The sequence below is a fragment of the Equus przewalskii genome, chromosome 4 (assembly GCF_037783145.1).
Source record: "Equus przewalskii isolate Varuska chromosome 4, EquPr2, whole genome shotgun sequence".
In the NCBI taxonomy this organism is placed as follows: Eukaryota; Metazoa; Chordata; class Mammalia; order Perissodactyla; family Equidae; genus Equus; species Equus przewalskii.
In genome coordinates this window covers 34,924,266-34,944,263 of record NC_091834.1, presented here as the reverse complement: position 1 = coordinate 34,944,263, position 19,998 = coordinate 34,924,266, and the positions used below count along the sequence as shown (strand labels likewise).

Below are 19,998 nucleotides of genomic sequence, written 5' to 3'. Positions count from 1 at the left end.
TAAAAACCACATGATCGCTTTTCGCAACAGGTTTGCCGCCAGAACACAGGTGTCGTGAAAACCACCGCAAAGTCTAAGCCAAAATGGGGAAGGAAAAGACCCATGTCAACATCGTTGTCATTGGACACGTTGATTCGGGCAAGTCCACCACGACTGGCCACCTGATCTACAAGTGCGGTGGGATCGACAAAAGAACCATTGAGAAATTCGAGAAGGAGGCTGCTGAGATGGGAAAGGGCTCCTTCAAGTATGCCTGGGTCTTGGATAAACTGAAAGCTGAACGTGAGCGTGGTATCACCATTGATATCTCCCTTTGGAAATTCGAGACCAGCAAGTATTATGTGACCATCATTGATGCCCCCGGACACAGAGACTTCATCAAAAACATGATTACAGGCACGTCTCAGGCTGACTGTGCTGTCCTGATTGTCGCTGCTGGTGTTGGTGAATTTAAAGCAGGTATCTCCAAGAATGGGAAGACCTGTGAGCATGCCCTTCTGGCTTACACACTGGGTGTGAAACAACTAATTGTTGGTGTTAACAAAATGGATTCCACTGAGCCACCCTACAGCCAGAAGAGATATGAGGAAATCGTTAAGGAAGTCAGCACCTACATTAAGAAAATTGGCTACAACCCAGACACAGTTGCATTTGTGCCAATTTCTGGTTGGAATGGTGACAAGATGCTGGAGCCAAGTGCTAATATACCTTGGTTCAAGGGATAGAAAGTCACCCGTAAAGATGGCAATGCCAGTGGAACTACGCTGCTTGAAGCTCTGAATTGCATCCTGCCACCAACTCGTCCAACTGATAAGCCCTTGTGTCTGCCCCTCCAGGACGTCTACAAAATTGGTGGTATCGGTACTGTCCCTGTGGGCCAAGTGGAGACTGGTGTTTTGAAACCTGGCATGGTGGTCACCTTTGCTCCAGTCAATGTTACAACTGAAGTAAAGTCTGTTGAAATGCATCATGAAGCTTTAAGCGAAGCTCTTCCTGGGGACAACGTGGGCTTCAATGTCAAGAACGTGTCCGTCAAAGATGTTCGCCGTGGCAATGTGGCTGGTGACAGCAACAATGATCCACCAATGGAAGCAGCTGGCTTCACAGCTCAGGTGATTATCCTGAACCATCCAGGCCAAATCAGTGCTGGGTATGCACCTGTGCTGGATTGTCACACAGCTCACATTGCTTGCAAGTTTGCTGAGCTGAAGGAGAAGATTGATCGTCGTTCTGGAAAGAAGCTGGAAGATGGCCCCAAATTCTTGAAATCTGGTGATGCTGCCATCGTTGATATGGTTCCTGGCAAGCCCACGTGTGTTGAGAGCTTCTCTGACTATCCTCCTCTGGGCCGTTTTGCTGTTCGTGACATGAGACAGACGGTTGCTGAGGGTGTCATCAAAGCAGTGGACAAGAAGGCAGCTGGAGCTGGCAAGGTCACCAAGTCTGCCCAGAAGGCTCAGAAGGCTAAATGAATAGTATCCCCAATACCTGCCACCCCAGTCTTAATCAGTGGTGGAACGATCTCAGAACTGTTTGTCTCAATTGGCCATTTAAGTTTAATAGTAAAAGACTGGTTAATGATAACAATGCATCGTAAAACCTTCAGAAGGAAAGGAGAATGTTTTGTGGACCATTTGGTTTTTTGTGTGGCAGTTTTAAGTTATTAGTTTTTAAAATCAGTACATTTTAATGGAAACAATTTGACCAAAAATCTGTCACAGAATTTTGAGACCCATTAAAACAAAGTTTAATGAGAAAAAAAAAACCAAAAAACACATGATCATCTCAATAGATGCAGAGAAGGCATTTGACAAGATCCAACAGCCATTTATGATAAAAACTCTGAACAAAATGGGCATAGAAGGAAACTACCTCAACATAATAAAGGCCATATACGACAAACCCATAGCCAACATCATACTCAATGGGCAAAAACTGAATGCCATCCCCCTGAAAACAGGAACGAGTCAAGGATGCCCTCTATCACCACTCTTATTCAACATAGTACTGGAGGTCCTGGCCAGAGCAATCAGGCAAGAAAAAGGAATAAAAGGAATCCAAATAGGGAGGGAAGAAGTGAAACTCTCGCTGTTTGCAGATGACATGATCGTATATATAGAAAACCCCAAAGAATCCATTGGAAAACTCTTAGAAGTAATCAACAACTACAGCAAAGTTGCAGGGTATAAAATCAATTTGCACAAATCAGTAGCATTTCTATATTCTAATAACGGACTAACAGAAAAAGAACTCAAGAACACAATACCATTCACAATCGCAACAAAAAGAATAAAATACCTTGGGGTAAATTTAACTAAGGAAGTGAAGGACCTAGATAATGAAAATTACAAGGCCTTTCTGAGAGAATTGGATGACGACATAAGGAGATGGAAAGACATTCCATGCACATGGATTGGAAGAATAAACATAGTTAAAATGTCCGTTCTACCTAAAGCAATCTACAGATTCAACGCCATTCCAATCAGAATCCCAATGACATTCTTTACAGAATTAGAACAAAGAATCCTAAAATTCATATGGGGCAACAAAAGACCCCGAATTTCTAAAGCAATCCTGAGAAAAAAGAACAAAACGGGAGACATCACAATCCCTGTCTTCAAAACATACTACAAACCTACAGTAATCAAAACAGCATGGTACTGGTACAAAAACAGGTGCACAGATGAATGGAACAAAATTGAAAGCCCAGAAATAAAACCACACATCTATGGACAGCTTATCTTTGACAAAGGAGCTGAGGGCATACAATGGAGAAAAGAAAGTCTTTTCAACAAATGGTGTGGGGAAAACTGGAAAGCCACATGTAAAAGAATGAAAATTGACCATTCTTTGTCACCATTCACCAAAATAAACTCAAAATGGATCAAAGACCTAAAGGTGAGACCTGAAACCATAAGGCTTCTAGAAGAAAACGTAGGCAGTACACTCTTTGACATCAGTACTAAAAGGATCTTTTCGGACACCATGTCTTCTCAGAGAAGGGAAACAATAGAAAGAATAAACAAATGGGACTTCATCAGACTAAAGAGCTTCTTCAAGGCAAATGAAAACAGGATTGAAACAAAAAAACAACCCACTAACTGGGAAAAAATATTTGCATGTCATATATCTGACAAAGGCTTAATATCCATAATATATAAAGAACTTTCACAACTCAACAACAAAAAATCAAATAACCCAATCAAAAAATGCGCTGGAGACATGAACAGACATTTCTCCAAAGAAGATATACGGACGGTCAATAGGCACATGAAAAGATGCTCATCATCGCTGATCATCAGGGAAATGCAAATCAAAACTACACTAAGATATCACCTTACACCCATTAGAATGACAAAAATATCTAAAACTAATAATAACAAATGTTGGAGAGGTTGTGGAGAAAAAGGAACCCTCATACACTGCTGTTGGGAATGCAAACTGGTGCAGCCACTATGGAAAACAGTATGGAGATTCCTCAAAAAATTAAAAATAGAACTACCATACGATCCAGCCATCCCACTACTGGGTATTTATCCAAAGAGCTTGAAGTCAGCAATCCCAAAAGTCCTATGTACCCCAATGTTCATTGCAGCATTATTTACAATAGCCAAGACATGGAAGCAACCTAAGTGCCCATCAACAGACGAATGGATAAAGAAGATGTGGTACATATATACAATGGAATACTACTCAGCTGCAAAACAGAACAAAATCATTCCATTTGCAATAACATGGATGGACCTTGAGGGAATTATGTTAAGTGAAATAAGCCAGCTAGAGAAGCATAATCTGTGTATGACTCCACTCATATGAGGAATTTAAAAATGTGGACTAAGAGAACAGATTAGTGGATACCAGGGGAAAGGTGGGTGGGGGGTGGGCACAAAGGGTGAAGTGGTGTGTCTACAACACGAATGGCAAAGATTAACGTACAACTGAAATTTCACAAGATTGTAACCTATCATTAACTCAATAAAAAATTAAAAAATTAAAAAAAATTATATCTTGAGCCTTTTTCCTCCTTAAAACCAAGGATGGAATAAAGGCCCCCACACTCTGCAGTTTCACGTCACGCCTCTGGAGAGAGCTGGGATTTCCTCAGCTCCAGTCATGCTGCTCTGCTGTCTGTTCCTAAAACATGTCATGCTCTTCTCACTTCAGGATCTGTGCATGAGTTGTTGTTCCATCTGCCCAGAATGCATTTCCCTCACTCTGTGGGTGGAAAATTGCTTCTTGTTATTCAGGGGTCAGCTCACACAGCTCTAATTAGAAATGTCTATCCCAGCCACCATATGTAAAGGCAGGTTCCTCTTTACTGTTCAGGTCCCATCTCACCCTCATTTCCCTAGTTTGTTCCCTTCATAACACTCAAAGGATGTTAACTTCTCTCTTCTTTTTTGAGGTGTGTCTCCTCTAGATAGAAGACCTACTAAGATCAGGGACAAGGCTTTGGTCATCATCTTGTCCCCAGGGCACAGCAGAGAGTCAGGTACATAGTAAGGGCTCAGAAATATTTGTTGAATGAATGAATCAAAGGAATGCAACCCTCCCTCCCCTTCCCCCACTCCACTACCAAGTGTCAGGGGAGCTTAGTGATTTGTTTCTGAAGAGTAGCGTATGGAGGTGGGGGTTGGGGGTGGACAGTGAGTACAATGGAGAAAACTGGAAAAGAGTACCTACACTGTTTGATCAAGGCTAACATCATCAGTGATAAGTCATGTTGACAGCATGTATTCTTGATATCATGTGATGAGAAAGTCACTTCACCTCTGCAGTCTTCCTCCCCAAAACATTAGACGAATCCAAATTGAGGGACATTCTAGAAAATGCCTGACTAGTACTCCTCAAAACTGTCAAGGTCATGAAAAACAAGGAAAGTCTGAGAAACTATCATAACGCAGAGGAGGCTAAGGACACATGACAATACAAGTAATGTGGTATCCTGGATGGGATCCTAAAACAGAAAAAGGAAATTAGAGAAAAACTAGTAAAATCAAAATAAAGTTCTTTGGTTAATAGTAATGTAACACTGTGGGTTCCTTAGTTGTGACAAATGTCAGATGTTAACAATAGGGGAAACCAGGTAAGAAGTATATAGGAACTCTCTACTGCCTTTGCAAGTTTTCTATAAATCTAAAACTATTCTAAAATTTAAAGTTTATTTTGAAAAAAGGCAAAATGAGGAAGGACAGCATCTCCTTGGGACTATATATAGAATTAATCATTTTAAGTAGAAGAGCCAGGGCATTTTGTGTTTCCCCTATATGAGAAGAAAAGAATCTCTGTGTATTTTGAAGAACTTTTTCTTGGAAGCAACATGAGCCACTAGAACTGTAGGCTAGAATGTGAAATGTCAGTTGAGGTTCAACCTTAAATAACTTAGGCAGCAAACTAATTCAAAATTAATTGAGTTTGATATGAAGGTATTTGAAAACCGATATACAGATTCTATGGCAAAGCAATTCAAGATGAAAAAATTTATCTAAACTATTAAATTTGGGGCAATGGGGGGAGTGTGGAATGCAGAGAAAAAACAAAATTCCCAAGGAAGGGGCAAGAACTTTTCTCCATCAGCAGAGGGAACAGCAAGTTCAATGTCACTTCTCTGGGAGGGCTTCCTGATCTCTCAAATTGAGTTAGGTCCCCTAACCCCATGCTTCCCATGTTACTTCCTACAAGTGTAATTTATTTACTTACTTGTAAATGTATTAGCCACTATCATCTTTCTCAGAACAAGGATTGGTCTTTCACTTTTAAAGATATAGTTCAAATGAGTCAAAGGGATTATGGCAACATAGCAACCCTCTCAGATCTGAATGAAATAGGTAGTGATCACAGCTGGTCACTACGGTCACTAGCGAAGATGCATTGTAATGTGCCTGTTTATTAAAGTCCTGTTGGGATGTTAGGGTACAGGATAACTTTATCTCTTTCAACTAAAATAGGGTTTAATGAGATCCATCAACTCCCATACTCAGATAATATCTGCACTTGACACATGACATTTTAATTGGAGTGTACTCAATTGTCTCATAAAGATATTAACGATACAAGATATTAAACAGTAAACAATTATCACACATGAAGAAGTATAAAACAGGACTTAGAGGTTATTATTTATCTACTTGACACTAATCTTATTTTGGTCATCAAAAAATAAAACATTCTGTTTTCTGTATTTATGTGTTTATTTGTTTATCTTCCACATTTGAGTGAAATCACATGGTATTTGTCTTTCTCCATCTGACTTAGTTTGCTTAGCTTAATACCCTTAAGTACCTCAATAAAAATAAAAAATTTCAAAAATTAAAAAAATAAAACATTGTTCTCCTTCTTTCCTAATTCTCAGGGCAAGAGTTTGGTTCAATCTCAGTAGACAATGTAGAAAGACTTTAATAGTTTAAAATATGGTCCAATTGAAATCTCAAAAATTCTCCTAGATTTTAGCTTCCAATTTCATCCATTTATTAGCAAAGGCTACAGATTCCTTAGGATAGAGAGCTTTAAGCAGAGAGTGACAGTTTCACTCTCAAGTGGCAATGCTTAACCACAGAGCCTGGGAGGGACCATGACACAGCACAGCCTGTGCATTTGAGGATGTGCAGAGAGGACGGTGACTCACCCAGCTCATGCTATCACCATGAGGGGAGACCTGCCCCTTCTCATATAGACTTCCTGAACTGAAAGTTATGAGGCCTCTACTCAAGTTCAGAGAATCACTTACAGCCATTCAGAACCATCTGTATTGTCAAAACATTTGGAAAGAGGGCAGTAGACAAAGACAGTGTCAAGCTGCGTCTGACAAGAGAACAGCAGATAAAGAGAACCATAACTCACTGCAAGTTTGGCCTTTCTCTCATTCAACATTATGCCTGCACCAGAAATTTCCCCAAAGCCTATATGTCCACTGAAAACAAAGCATCTGAAGCAGTGCTTCTCACCCTTTAATGTGTACGTCAATCATGTGGGGCTTTGTTAGGATGAGGATTCTGATTGACCAGGTCTGGGTTGAGGCCTGAGATCTTGCATTTCTAACAAGCTTCTAAGCAATGCTGACACTGCTGGTCGTAAGACCAGAAACTGAAGAGCAAGAATCTAAAGGAATCTAGGTAATTCTCTCTTGAAGGGAATTTCATAATCTCATAACTCAGGTTAATTCTCTGAATATGTATTCAGGCTCCAGCCAAGGAAACAACAAAGAAACAGTAGACTAGTGAAATAAGTTAAATTAAATACTAAACACAATCTGAATTTAACACACAGAGATGCAATACTAACTCAGAAAGGTTCCACATTTATTAACCTAATAGGTAATTTTATTTAGCCATGGTTCACTGAAATACACCATTATGCAATTAAAGCTAGTGAGATTTGATGCAACAAGGTGGCCATTTATTTATCTCACTTTTCTCTGTTGGAATGTATATACAGTCATGTGCTGCATAATGACATTTTGGTCAACGATGGACCATGTATATGATGGTAGTCCCACAAGATGAGTACCGTAATAGCCTAGGTGTGTAGTAGGCTATACCACCTGGGTTTGCGTAAGTGCACTCTATGATGTTTGTACAATGACGAAATTGACTAACAACACATTTCTCAGAACATGTCCCAGTCATTAAACTATGCATGACTATATTTGTAAAATAGACTAAAGAGTTTTGTTCCCTAAGAGGTTAGCTTCTAAAAGATCAAAATTTAAAAAAAAATTCTTTTGCTACAATTTGTAAGAAAATTTATTACACATAACAGATGTCATCTTTTCATGTTGGCATTTGCAGTATTTGAAAAGTGAAAGATTTAAATACTACATTCCACATGCCCTTGGTGACTACTGAAGGAATTGAATTGATTAAACTGTCACTCATCATTTACTGTGTGGTTAGCGCTTCATTAGGCACAGATAGGCACAATATATCTTAGTCAAATACTTCTGCAGAGTACTTAGATCTCAAGGAATGAAAACAAAACCAAACCAAACCCTACATTGTAGGTAAAAGCCCATCTCAGAAAACATTCAATGCAAAACAATAGACTTTTTATATAGCGGAAACTTTAAAATTTATTTTTCAAACTATGAAACAAAATTATATCTCTAATAAATTGTACTTACAAATAAAGTGTATCAGAATAAAAATTAAACAAAAGTACAGATTATATGTATTTCAGTATTCATATATTTTAGTACATATGTATTTGTGTGTGTGTGTGTGTGTGTATATTTTTTTTATGCACATAGCAAAGCTGTATTTTTGCTTTCTGGTCCAGGAACCTGAACCAGAAACCCAGGAATCATCTGAAACCCTTGTCCCTCCCTTAGTCCTCCCATTCGGTTACCAAGTTCCCATATCCTAACTATTCCTAAATATTCCTCCATCCGGTCTCTAGCCACTTCCTCCCACTCTCCACTCCTTCCTTTTTCATTACCTGCTTCATAAACCCTGTTCTTCTTCCCTACCCACAAATATCAGCTGTTTCACCTCTTGTTGGATACTTTTCCCCATGGCATGGCTTACGTGTCCTTCAACTCCAGCTTTTTCAATTTTGAAAGATGACTTTAACAAGTCAAGTAATTACTACTTCCTGACAGCTTCCCCGACCTTCCACCTCCTCTCAACCACCCACCAAAGATAAATTGATCACCTTCACCTCTGAGCCGCCACTGTACTAACTTGTACACCTGTGTTATAGCTTATCACATTGTCTTTCCCTTTGACCTTGAAGGAAGGCATGGATGGATCTTTCTCATCTCTATAAGCCCCAAGACCTGACTCAGTGCCTGGTACAAAACAGGTATTCAATAAATACCTTCAGAATGAATGAATGATTTGCATAAACTAGTCTGAAGAGTACAAACAAGAAACTGAAGAAGGAAAAGGAACTTGATTTAGAATAATACTGTCATATAAAATTAAACACTAAAAAACATGAGTTCAATAATTTCACCAAAATATCTAAACCCTAACTTCATTTCTAAGTCACTCTGAAGGAATTCCAGTAGTCTCCATGGAAACCTCTGGTTCAGCAGTACGATTTACTCGAATGCTAAAATTTAGAGATAGAGATCTAAATCTCAAATTTAGAGATAGAATGATTAAGACAATGTTTTGATTTTGACATGCAAGGAAACTATTCCATGTGTAAATGTCTTGATTTCAGTCCCAGAATCTGGAACTGTGACTCTGAATCCTGGGCCAGTGATCCCTTCTTCATGCCATGCTGCCTCCCCAAGCAGAACAATGTGTCTTTATTTGGTCAGTCTGGTCAGGTTAAAAAAGAAGAAATAGAAGAAGGTAAACTATCTCATTAATAATTTTTGTATAGATTGTATGTTGAAATGATACTTTGAATATACTAGCTGAAATATATTTAAAAATTATAATTTAAATTTATAATAACATAAAATAGATTATTAAAATTAACTTAACGCTGCTTTTTTTTTAAATTGTGGATACTAGAAAATTGAAAACACCCACATGGTTCACATTATATTTCTATTGGATTACTTCAGATTCACCCGCATCTCTGAATGCCTTTATTATATTTTTAGCTTCTGCTTCTTCAATTGAAATCACTGTTACTGGAGGGGACTGGGTGGTCATCTGCTTTGGACCTTGAAATTTAAGAGGCAGCTCTCTGAATGAGTGTTATTTCACACTCAGATAAGCATGGTCATAATCGGATGCTCAGAGGGAACTCAGCAGTTTAGTGTCAATGAAGAAGCCTCTTGGGGGCATGCCTCATTTGTTCAAAAAATATTTATGTAATATTTTCTTGATGACGGACCGCTATGCCAGGTTCTGGGACTATGTCTGGGAACAAGAAAGAAGTAGTCACTGGCCTTGGAAAGCTTATAGTCTGGTAGGGGCAATGGACATTGTGACGGTTAATCTGATTAATCAACTGGCATAAAGTTTCAGTTAAGTGAGATGAATAAGCTCCAGAGATCTGTTGTACAACATTGCACCTATAGTCAACAATAATACATTGTGCACTGAAAATCTTTTAAGAGGATAGATCTCACGTTAAGTATTTTTACCAAAATAAAATTTTTAAAAAAGAAAAAGAAGAAATAGAGATGGCAAATTTGTTCTCATTCCTAGTGACACAAATGCTAACAAGGATAAAGATAAAACCTAAGCTGAGTCTTAAAAATTAAGGTTTGGGAAGAGAAAATAATAAAACTATCCTTAAAAACTGAAGTCCATCACCATTGCTAGTGTACTGAAAATAAGATGGCTGTCAATGTTTAAAAATGCTTCAAAGTTCAAAACAGACTCTTATAAATAATGAAGATCCCAGAGATAAAGTCTTAAAATAGCAGTCACAGGTCATACAGATAACTGGGAATATTCAGGCTAGGAATATCCAGAAATCAGTCAAAATTAATACAAAAATGCAAATAGAAAAGGCCCTTACTGAGGACTACTATAAGGAAAAAAATGTAAAACTCAAAATATTGCATGGAATAGCAAAGAAATATTATTTCTTGTACTATGGAATAATAAAAGAAGAGAGGGATCCCATTTCATCAGTCATTTAAAATGCTACCAGTGAAAGCACTTCTCCAAGGAACAGCCGGTGACCAGGCAGGGAAAGAAAAACAAATTAATAAGCCCTGCACATCTTTAATATCTCTTTCCAAGACAGCTGATGCAGAACAAGGAAGTCATAAGATTTCTCCGGGCAAATCTATTAAGCCCTCCTGCAATAATGTGGGCAAGCAGGAAAAAAATGCTCATGGATAATTAATCTTAAAGATCACAGCAAATGACACATTCAAGCAATCTTTTTAGGGGAACCATATCTGGCATATCATGAAGAGAAATCACTGCTAAAATTTTCATGTAAATTACTCTCCTATCAGGAAAGTTCTGAACTTCAATTTACAGAGTGTTAAGTTGGTATATTTAGGTCCAGTCATCAAATGACAGAGCTGGACTTTGATGGACTATGGTTAAGAATGCTGGAACGGGCACTATTAAGATATATGACTGGATGGATGATATTTGACAGTAAAATATTTGACAACTATCTGATATCTTAGGTTATACGTGGAAAATCGAAAGGCAAAAAACTTTCCATTATAAATCCTCATTGTTTTTTTGTGAAGTCTGTGGGCTCCCTGGAATATTCTCAAAGACTTGCCTGGGAAGGTGGCTGTGCAGACTAGACATTGTACATAGACTACATTGTGAGAGACACCGCTGGAGCTGAGCAGTGCAGTAGTGCTAGTGGGAGATACTCGAGGGCAGGGACCAGGTCTGTTTCACTCTTTAACCTCTGGACATTCTCTAAGGTTTTGCTGAATGAATGAATGAACAAAGATACACATACTGTGTAAGGGAGATCTTTGTAGGAAGGAGGCTGCCCTTGGAATCTAGAGGTGTATTTTTTCTGTGCCACCACTAACCAGCTAGTATGGGGAACATAACCAAGCTCCTTCAGATTTGGAGGGTGGGGGAATAAAATGGCCCAAACAATAAAACAAAATTATGAATTGATGTCACTGGGCTGCTAAAATTCTGAAACAGTTTTTATATTAAACATGATAGGATTAAATATGACAAACAGATGAAAATTTATATAGTTGATATAATAAAAGATTTTTAACTTGTTGAGTGTACATTAAGCTATGAATATACTCTGTTTTCAGAAGCAAACACAGTAAAAGCTAGCAATCAAGGAAGAACCATTGAATTATCAATGAGAAAGAATATAAAAGTCTTGCCAAGCTTTATAGAAAATGCAATTATGTAAAGCATCTCATTCTTGGAATCTACTGTCTCATATGGAAATACAGAGAACTATAAAATGCCAGAGCAGAAGATGAACAGCCCACACGTGTGTAGGAAAACAGGAAGCTGCACAGGTTCTGTCCTTAGTAATTACTAAGTGTCTGTCACAGACCATGATGAAGTTTTGTTTTATTTTTTAATGGAATTTAGCAGGCCCTTTCTTGGACACTGATAGGTTTTTTTTGTTGTTGTTAAGTTTGACTCTAATTCTTTTTCAGTTATTGTATTATTTCCTTTTTCCCCCCTAATGACATCTTTTAACAATAGGAATTTAAGGACACCACATTTGAAGAGCAAAACTGAAAAAAAAATCACACAAAAATCTAAGTTTATCAATTACATAATATAGTATCTAAAATCATGAAAGCTACTAGTGCATTTAAGTTATACTAATTCACATAACAGAATGCCAGTAAATGAAAATGTGATCCTTAATAAAAGTACACTTCAGATAACGTAGTCTTGAGGAATTAATTCACAAATGTCACAATAGCAAAGAAGTCCCCCCTTGCATCCTTCAGTGAACAGTATGAAGCAGACACTCAAATCCCTTTACTAACTATAATCAAACAATGATGTTTATACAAGCTCTTTAGTTTCTCTCCAATCACATTTCCATTCAATCGTATCTTTCCTGGCACGTAAGTTTTTACCTTCATTGGATTAGAATCTTTATAGTAACTAGAACATTCATTGAAAGAGTTTCACTAATTGTTTTTGCTTGTTTTAATAGCAAGCTTATGTTGGATTCACACGTCATTGATCCAAAGGACTACTTTCTACATTCAATTTTTAAAATTAATGTAAAATTTTTATTTTTTTAAGAACTATCACATCAGATTCTATTCTCTTTCATCACTAGCTCATCAAAAAGCACATGCCTTCTTTTCAAGTTGTTTTCATAAATAAAATTGTCATTATTTTACTAACAGTTAAATGGTAAGGATTACAAATTTCTACCACATTAAGATGCTGGCAGTCAAGAGGCTCCTGCAGGCACTATGTTGTTTGATTGGTTCCCACTCATCAGCACCTGATATTCAAATCTGTGTCCAAGGAAATCACAAACTTCTAGAGGGCAAGGATCTTAGCAGTCAATCATCCATAGTTAAAGCCACAAATAATAAATTATCAACAAGAGTAGGACATGCAGTAAAATGTGCACAGACTCCCCCTCCCTTCCCAAAGTGACCAAAGTGTAGTTAAGAAATAAAATTTTTTAAAAAGATAAAATAAAAAGATGAGGAGACACAAGTGGATGAGGGATAACCTTTTTACATAAGATGTGGATGAACATGTGGCAATCTAGACAGACCACAGGCAGTTACAACTTCAAGTTATAGTCAGAGTATTTACCTCAAACTCAGAAAAGGCTCAGGACTTGGAGACACAGGTTCTAGAAAGTATGAAGGTGAGTTTGACAACTGGAAATAGGGTGGAGGACTGAAAGTTTGTACAAAGCAACTGACTCCTAGTTCTTCTCTAACCATCTTCCACCCCAACCCCCAAGAGGACACTGTGTGTTTATTCTCTAGAGAAATTAAACCCAAAAGGACTCAAACTGAAGGAAAAAAATGAGAGCAGGGTGAGGCACAGAGCTGAAAAAAAGGAGAATTAAGTAAAAAATATGTTTCTTGGTCTGTGTGACCCTCAGCTCCCCTCTCTGACCCTGCTTTGAGGATGTCAGCTACAGGAATAGCCTCTGAGGAAGAACAAAGGACAGGCCTTCAGATACCAACATCTGAGAATCTCCCAATGAAAAGTCCAGCTTTTCGTCTGAACAATATATCATGAACTGATCAGTCACTTAGTGCCCCCAAAGCATACAGATTCATAGTGCCTCACTCATAAAAGTAAACAGACAGACAAGGATTCCTCCCACCCCCATACTTGAGGAAAGTGTCCAATAGAAACCAGAGAAAAAGAAAGCAGAGGGTTATATACATGGTAACTGAAATTTTTTAAAAAGAATGGTAGGTTTGAATGGTAAAAAAAAATTGTAAAATAACATAGAAAAAAGTTTTAAAAAGAGAGGATTAAGATAGGAGCTTCAACACCAAATTATTACAAATTTTCCAAACAGCAAAGACAGAGAAGATAGAAGGAAATAAATCATTTTTTAAAAAAAGAAATTCAAGAACCATTCTAAGAACTGAAACATATTTGTCTTTATAGGGAAAGGAACTTATCCAGCACCAGTAGAAAAAACACAACCAAAGCCCATTATCATGAAATTTCCAAATACCAGGGAGAACGAGAAGCGCCTAATATTTTCTAGAGAGAAAGTATGACGGTCACACAAATAACTGTGAATCAGAATGGAATCAGACTTCTCAGCAACAATGCTAGAAGCTCTAAAGAAATTAAGCAATGCATTCAAAATTCTGAGGGGAAAAAAACCCCTAATTATATCCTCAGCCAAACTTTATCAATCATGTGTGGGAATAGAATAGAGACAATTTTAGAAAACTAAGAATTTGAGAACAGTATCTCAAATGCATTCTTTCTTAGGATGCTAAAGGAAGAAGACACAGAATCTAGGAAATGGGGAATCTGTGATCAGTCAGGGTCCAAAAGGAAAATGATTCCAACCCAGAACAGACTTTAATGAAGTGACTACTTACAGAGGCGTAAGGGAACCAATAACATGTGTGGAAACACTGAGAATCTGGCAACAGCAGGAAGCCAATACCTGCCTTAGAACTAAAGGCCATTATTCCCCCTAGAATTAAAAAGGTTATGCATTATTGAAACCCACTGACAGCTAGAGCCATGGAAGAGAGGCTTCCCCACAGAAGCTGTTGTCAACCATATAGAAATATGGGCTAAAGCAGGGAAGAATATTCAATCTCTCTCTTCCCCGACTTGTGCATTGCCTGAACCCAACAGGAAACCAGTAGCCAAGGCAGCTTGGAGGATGTATTCCCTAGGGGTCAGCTATCCAGAACATAAGGCAGGGCAGAAGAGGGTGGAGAACAGATTTGGAGGGAAACAGAAAATAACCAGCTTAAGATCTACAACAACAGGAGATGGGCAAATTGAAGTCTCAAGGTGACAGATGTTCAGCTGTGCTAAGGCAAAAAATCAGAGAACTGAGAGATGAAAGTTTCAAAGAAAAGGTTGAGGGAGGGAGATATCAATATTGACAGATTTGCTGATATGTTTGAGCATTCAGAAAATATTTCTTTTTTACGTAATTGACAAGTCATTTACACCTATAAATAATTAACAATAGGAACAAAGACAATTGAACTAATAAAAACCACAGACAATTATAAAGTCCAGGAAAAGAAAAGGTTATACAAGAAAGGATATATAATCATGAATACCACTTAACCATGAATAATATTTACATATTAATATTTCAAAATGTGATGTAGATTCTACACTGCAGAATGAGGTGAAGGTGGAGCTGGGGAAAGTTGATGGAAGAAAGTTAAATCCTCATCTACCATAATACCTACTTAGTAGATAAACGTCTAAAATAATAAATCAATAAACAGAAATAGAAACAATCATTTAAGACATATGGAAGTAGATACTAAAAGGGTTGAAAGTAGTTGCTTCTGGGAAATAGGATTAGAGGGTGAGTTTGGGCAAGGCAGGAGGTTACTATTTTTGCTATTATTACTGTTGTGGCAGCTATTACTTATTGGTTATACCTGAAATAGGTTTTATTAACATTGTTTTCTGATTTGGAAAATGAAGATGAGGATAGTTAAGGAATTTGGTCAACCAAGGTCACAGAGGTAAGGAGTGTCAGAGAAAGAACCTAATTTAGGCTTTCATTGTGTTTGTTATTACAACATTGCCTCTTCTTTACACGGCAAACCATTGCTAATTACCTGATCAGAGAATTGACTTCTACATAAATAAATACATGACTTAAAACAAAAGGCACTAGTATGCATCCAATGTTCTCCAAACTACGAGCACTAATTTATATGTTTCCAAATTAAACACACATTCACACACTCACACTCATACACACACACAAAAGTAAGACGAGAACATCTTGCTACAAATTTCTTTCAAATTCTCTAGACATAGAGGTACGCTGATCTCCCTAAAACCAAAATATAGCAGCTTCCATTTCTTTGATATATCCTATAGCACCCTTGGATACTATACTCCAATAGAAATGTAATATATTTAGCTTGGCTGATTGATATACTAAGAGCTGATAAGAATACCATTTTCAACATTTGTGAAGTCTCATGTTTCTTAAAGAATTTCACATTTAACCATCTCTTGCTATTCTCACAAACCAGTGAGGCAGCTGAGTATACCAAGGGCTATCGTAATATCATGAAACTTAGTCGCTGTGACTGGCTATATAAAAATCCTCCAAAAACCAGTATGTGGGCAGCCAATTACTTTGCCAACTTTCATAAGAAATAAGGGAATATTTATTTGTTTTTAAAACATTTAGTAGTGAAGACTACATACAATGCTTCATTTTATATATTATTATTCAGCTAATTTATCACTAATAAATAACCAAACACATCCATTGAAAACACACATACCTGCTTTCTCTCATAAACATACATTGATAAGCAAAATGGAATGTAAAAATGATAACCATGTTAAGCTGTTGACAGAAGAACAGAACTAGTTCCCTTCAGCACTCCAAAGTCACCACTAAATTCAGGAGTTTGGCAGCCACTCTATAATGCCATAATAATCTAATTACAGAGTTGTGCTTTTGGAGATAATTTGTTATTAAGCAATGCAACAGAAGTTTTCTGTAAGGAATTGGTGTTTGTAGCCAGCAGTGCTTAGGTGTGAATTAAGAACTCAGACGCATTGTCTCTTCTGACTACTAATATTTAGCAAACTAGTGCTCTGGTGCTTTATGAGAAAGATGACCACGCCACAGTTAAATCCCTGTTTTATGCCTATTGTCCTGGCAGAATTACTATTAACTCTCAAAGGTATCCTGGTGTGGATACTATACTAAATGGTTATCTTAATTTTAAGGGACTTAGTAGTGGGAGTGGGCTCAGAAACCACGGCTGCCACCACGAGCTCAGCTTTCAATCACCTAGAAGCTCTTCTGATTGCCCCGTGATCTTTCGTTATGTTCCATTGCATTGTCAGTGACTATACCAGCAAGTCACTTTGACCACCTTTTATTTGAGCAGCTCTTAAAGAGTTGCTACTTTTGACAGTGCCTAACTGAATCCCCCTTGGTCTTATGACCCAATTAATTAGAAACTGTGTAAATAGTGTTGACAGACAGATGACATTATGTAGCTGATCAATTCAAATTCTCATTCTTGCTAGCATTCTTTTTTAAATAGACTCATTCATTTTAGCAGAAATGATAAATGAGTAATGGTTAGGAGTTGGAAAAATACATGCCAGCATAGATACTGGTTCCATGAAAATGTATTCAATCCAATGATTCATGTCTTAAGTTTATTCTGAAGAAAGTTCTCCCTGAATAAAACTATATGATACAGAATACTGACGTGAGGGGAGAAAGCAGTCCACAAGGCTGCTGAATGAGAGTGAAAGCCACCCACTTTATCAGAAGTAGGCAAAGGATCCAACATGGCTCAGAGCATAACCCCAATTACAAAACAGGAATTTTTCTGTATTTGCGTTTTAGAATCACTTTACCAGTAAAATAAAAACTAATTCCTTTTAAATCATCTTAAGAGATTATGTAATATGCTGTAAAGAGAAAAAAGCTTTCGAATGTAGGTTAGCCCTGAGTTGGAATGTTGCCTCCATTTACTAACTGTGTGACCTTTACCATCCTATTGAGTCTCTCTGGGTTTTGATTTCTTCCACTGTATCACGGTATAGTAGGTAAGGAGCTGAAACGCAGAAGAGGGCTTAGAATGCAGCTTGTGTTCAATAAATGTATTTACTATTGTTACTATTACTATTACTTAAGACTCAGTTGTTATTATTACTATTACTCAAGTACTCAAAACAGGACCTCATATAGAACAAATTTATTTTCAGGGTGGGGGCTATAGTAGAATTCGTTTATGATTCTCTCTTTTAAAACACTGGTAAACAAACCTGAGTCCTAGGAAACCTTACTTTATTACATAAATGATCTTGGTTCAAGAGAGATCACTAAGGATGATGGCAGAACTCTGTATATTGCCAATATGTATGGTGATTAGGCTATTTAATAAAAAGCAATGCTAAATGGCCTTATAATTCTCAATAAATAGGCAATTTCTTTTCTGATATATGCAAAATCAATTTTGATGCAGACATTTTCCTATATATCAAGACTGATATGGAAATTTTTTCTAACCACCCAGCTGCTACAATGTTAAATAAATTAATTTTAATCTTAAATCAGAGATGTAATAGAGAAAAGAGTGATTTAATATGCAATCTCATTACATTTGACAGGCTTATTTATAAATGATTTGCCCCATATTTTGACAAGCATAGTTAATATGTTAATTAGCTTTTAAAAAGATGATGAAAGGAAGAGACTGACATGCTATCACTCCTCACACACCATGTTGGGGAGCACTGTAATTGATACCACAAGGTAAGCGCCCCCCAAAAGTACCATGACAAGGGAATTGTTTACTAGCTACAGATAACTTATGGTAAAAATTAATCCCTTAAAATAATCCCAAGTAACCTTTTGCTTTAGAAAACAAATGCCACTCTAAACATATTTAGGAGCTTCTGTAAAGGAACATAAAGCTTATCTAGAGCAATGACCTCGGCAGCTAGATCAGAACTCCCTGACAAGAGAGGAACCACATAGATAAGCTGCTTTTCACATCTGCACTTCTCTTAATGTGGTTTTCAGTACTTGGTAAACCCTTTTTGGTTTAGAGCTTAAAGGTGATTTCTTATGCTTTTGACTTTCAAAGAGTTACAAAATCCAAGAATTAAGAGAAGTCATAACGAAAGAATGTCCAGTGTGATTCTTCTGCTTAAATCCTCCTTCACAGAGGGAGACAAAGGTTTCAAAAACTCTCTGTCTTGATGAGTTCTCATTCGCACAGTATATTCGCACGTTGCCACGGTGCTGGAGACCTTGAGCAGTAAATTATAACACGGTGAGCACTGATTTCCATCACTTGCTGCCAATGTTAATGCATATGCTGTCTTCATTAATATTTTTATTGCCTGTGGCTATTTAAACAGAAAACTGGAAAATGTAACACTGTGTAGGATCATTAGTTTTTAGTTACTACCCTACTGCCCCAGGATAGTAAATGAACTGTAAAAATAGCCCGAAACCACTGCCACCTGCCTCCCTGCTATTGTCCATGGGTTAATATTTGTACTTCTCTTTGGTGCAGCTGAGCCATGACTCAATTATAGTCCTAAATCTAGGTCTTTGAACACCCAGCATCAATGTCATTGATTATGCAAAAATCAGTGCCCTGTGAACTTCTCTGTAACTGGAAAAATACATACGTTTTACCTGACTTAAAGGATAATAACAAAATGGCTTTTAGAAGATGGCTTGGAATGAAATCAGATGCAGAATGACAGGCATAGCACAGACATAATTCAGATTTTAGGGCTTAGAAATAAAGAGCCAACAAGTATGGGGAACTGCTTACACATAACACATTTACTACTTGTTTTTGGCAATGAATAATCTTGGCATGCAGAGAAAAGGGCATTTGGGGTCTACTATTTTGTATCAGTTTTCCTCCCTCCCACTTAAATAACAGTATTCTTATGCTTCATTACGTCTCTGTTTAAAGCAAAAGCGACCAAGCTTTCTTCCTTAAGAGAATGAACACACATGCACACACACATGTGAAAGAAAAGAGGAGAGTGGGGAGGCACAGACTGGAAATCAAATACTGCACACCAGAAACAGACACGTCAGCAAGTCACAATCCATGTGGTTCTTTGTACTTTAAAGAGCACTCTAAAGATTTGGGAAAAATTAGCCACTAGTGTATAAAAAACAGCTTCTCTCAATTATGAGGGGAGAGTCTTAACTGAACTGCCAAGCACCCAGACAAAACTGGCTCCATGCCACAAATACTTCCAAACTATGATCTATTAGCAAAGTCCTTAACTGACCTCACTGAAAGACAACCTAGAATTTCCACACTCAAAAGACACAGAACACTCCATAACTCAAAAATATTAAGAAATGATTCTTTGCATAGCCAACTCTCAACTGTAAGGCAGGAAGGAGGAAGTGAATGAGAAAGTTAGTAACTGATATCCTGAT

General features: G+C 37.4%; 1 protein-coding gene and 1 pseudogene across 6 annotated transcripts in view; one reads left to right on the top strand and one right to left on the bottom strand.

Moving 5' to 3' along the window:
- Positions 1-19,998, bottom strand: part of CDK14 (cyclin dependent kinase 14) — a 549,155-nt gene that overhangs the window by 205,534 nt on the left and 323,623 nt on the right. The gene's annotated exons all lie outside the window — the stretch shown is intronic.
- Positions 69-1,676, top strand: LOC139083016 (elongation factor 1-alpha 1 pseudogene; annotated as a pseudogene).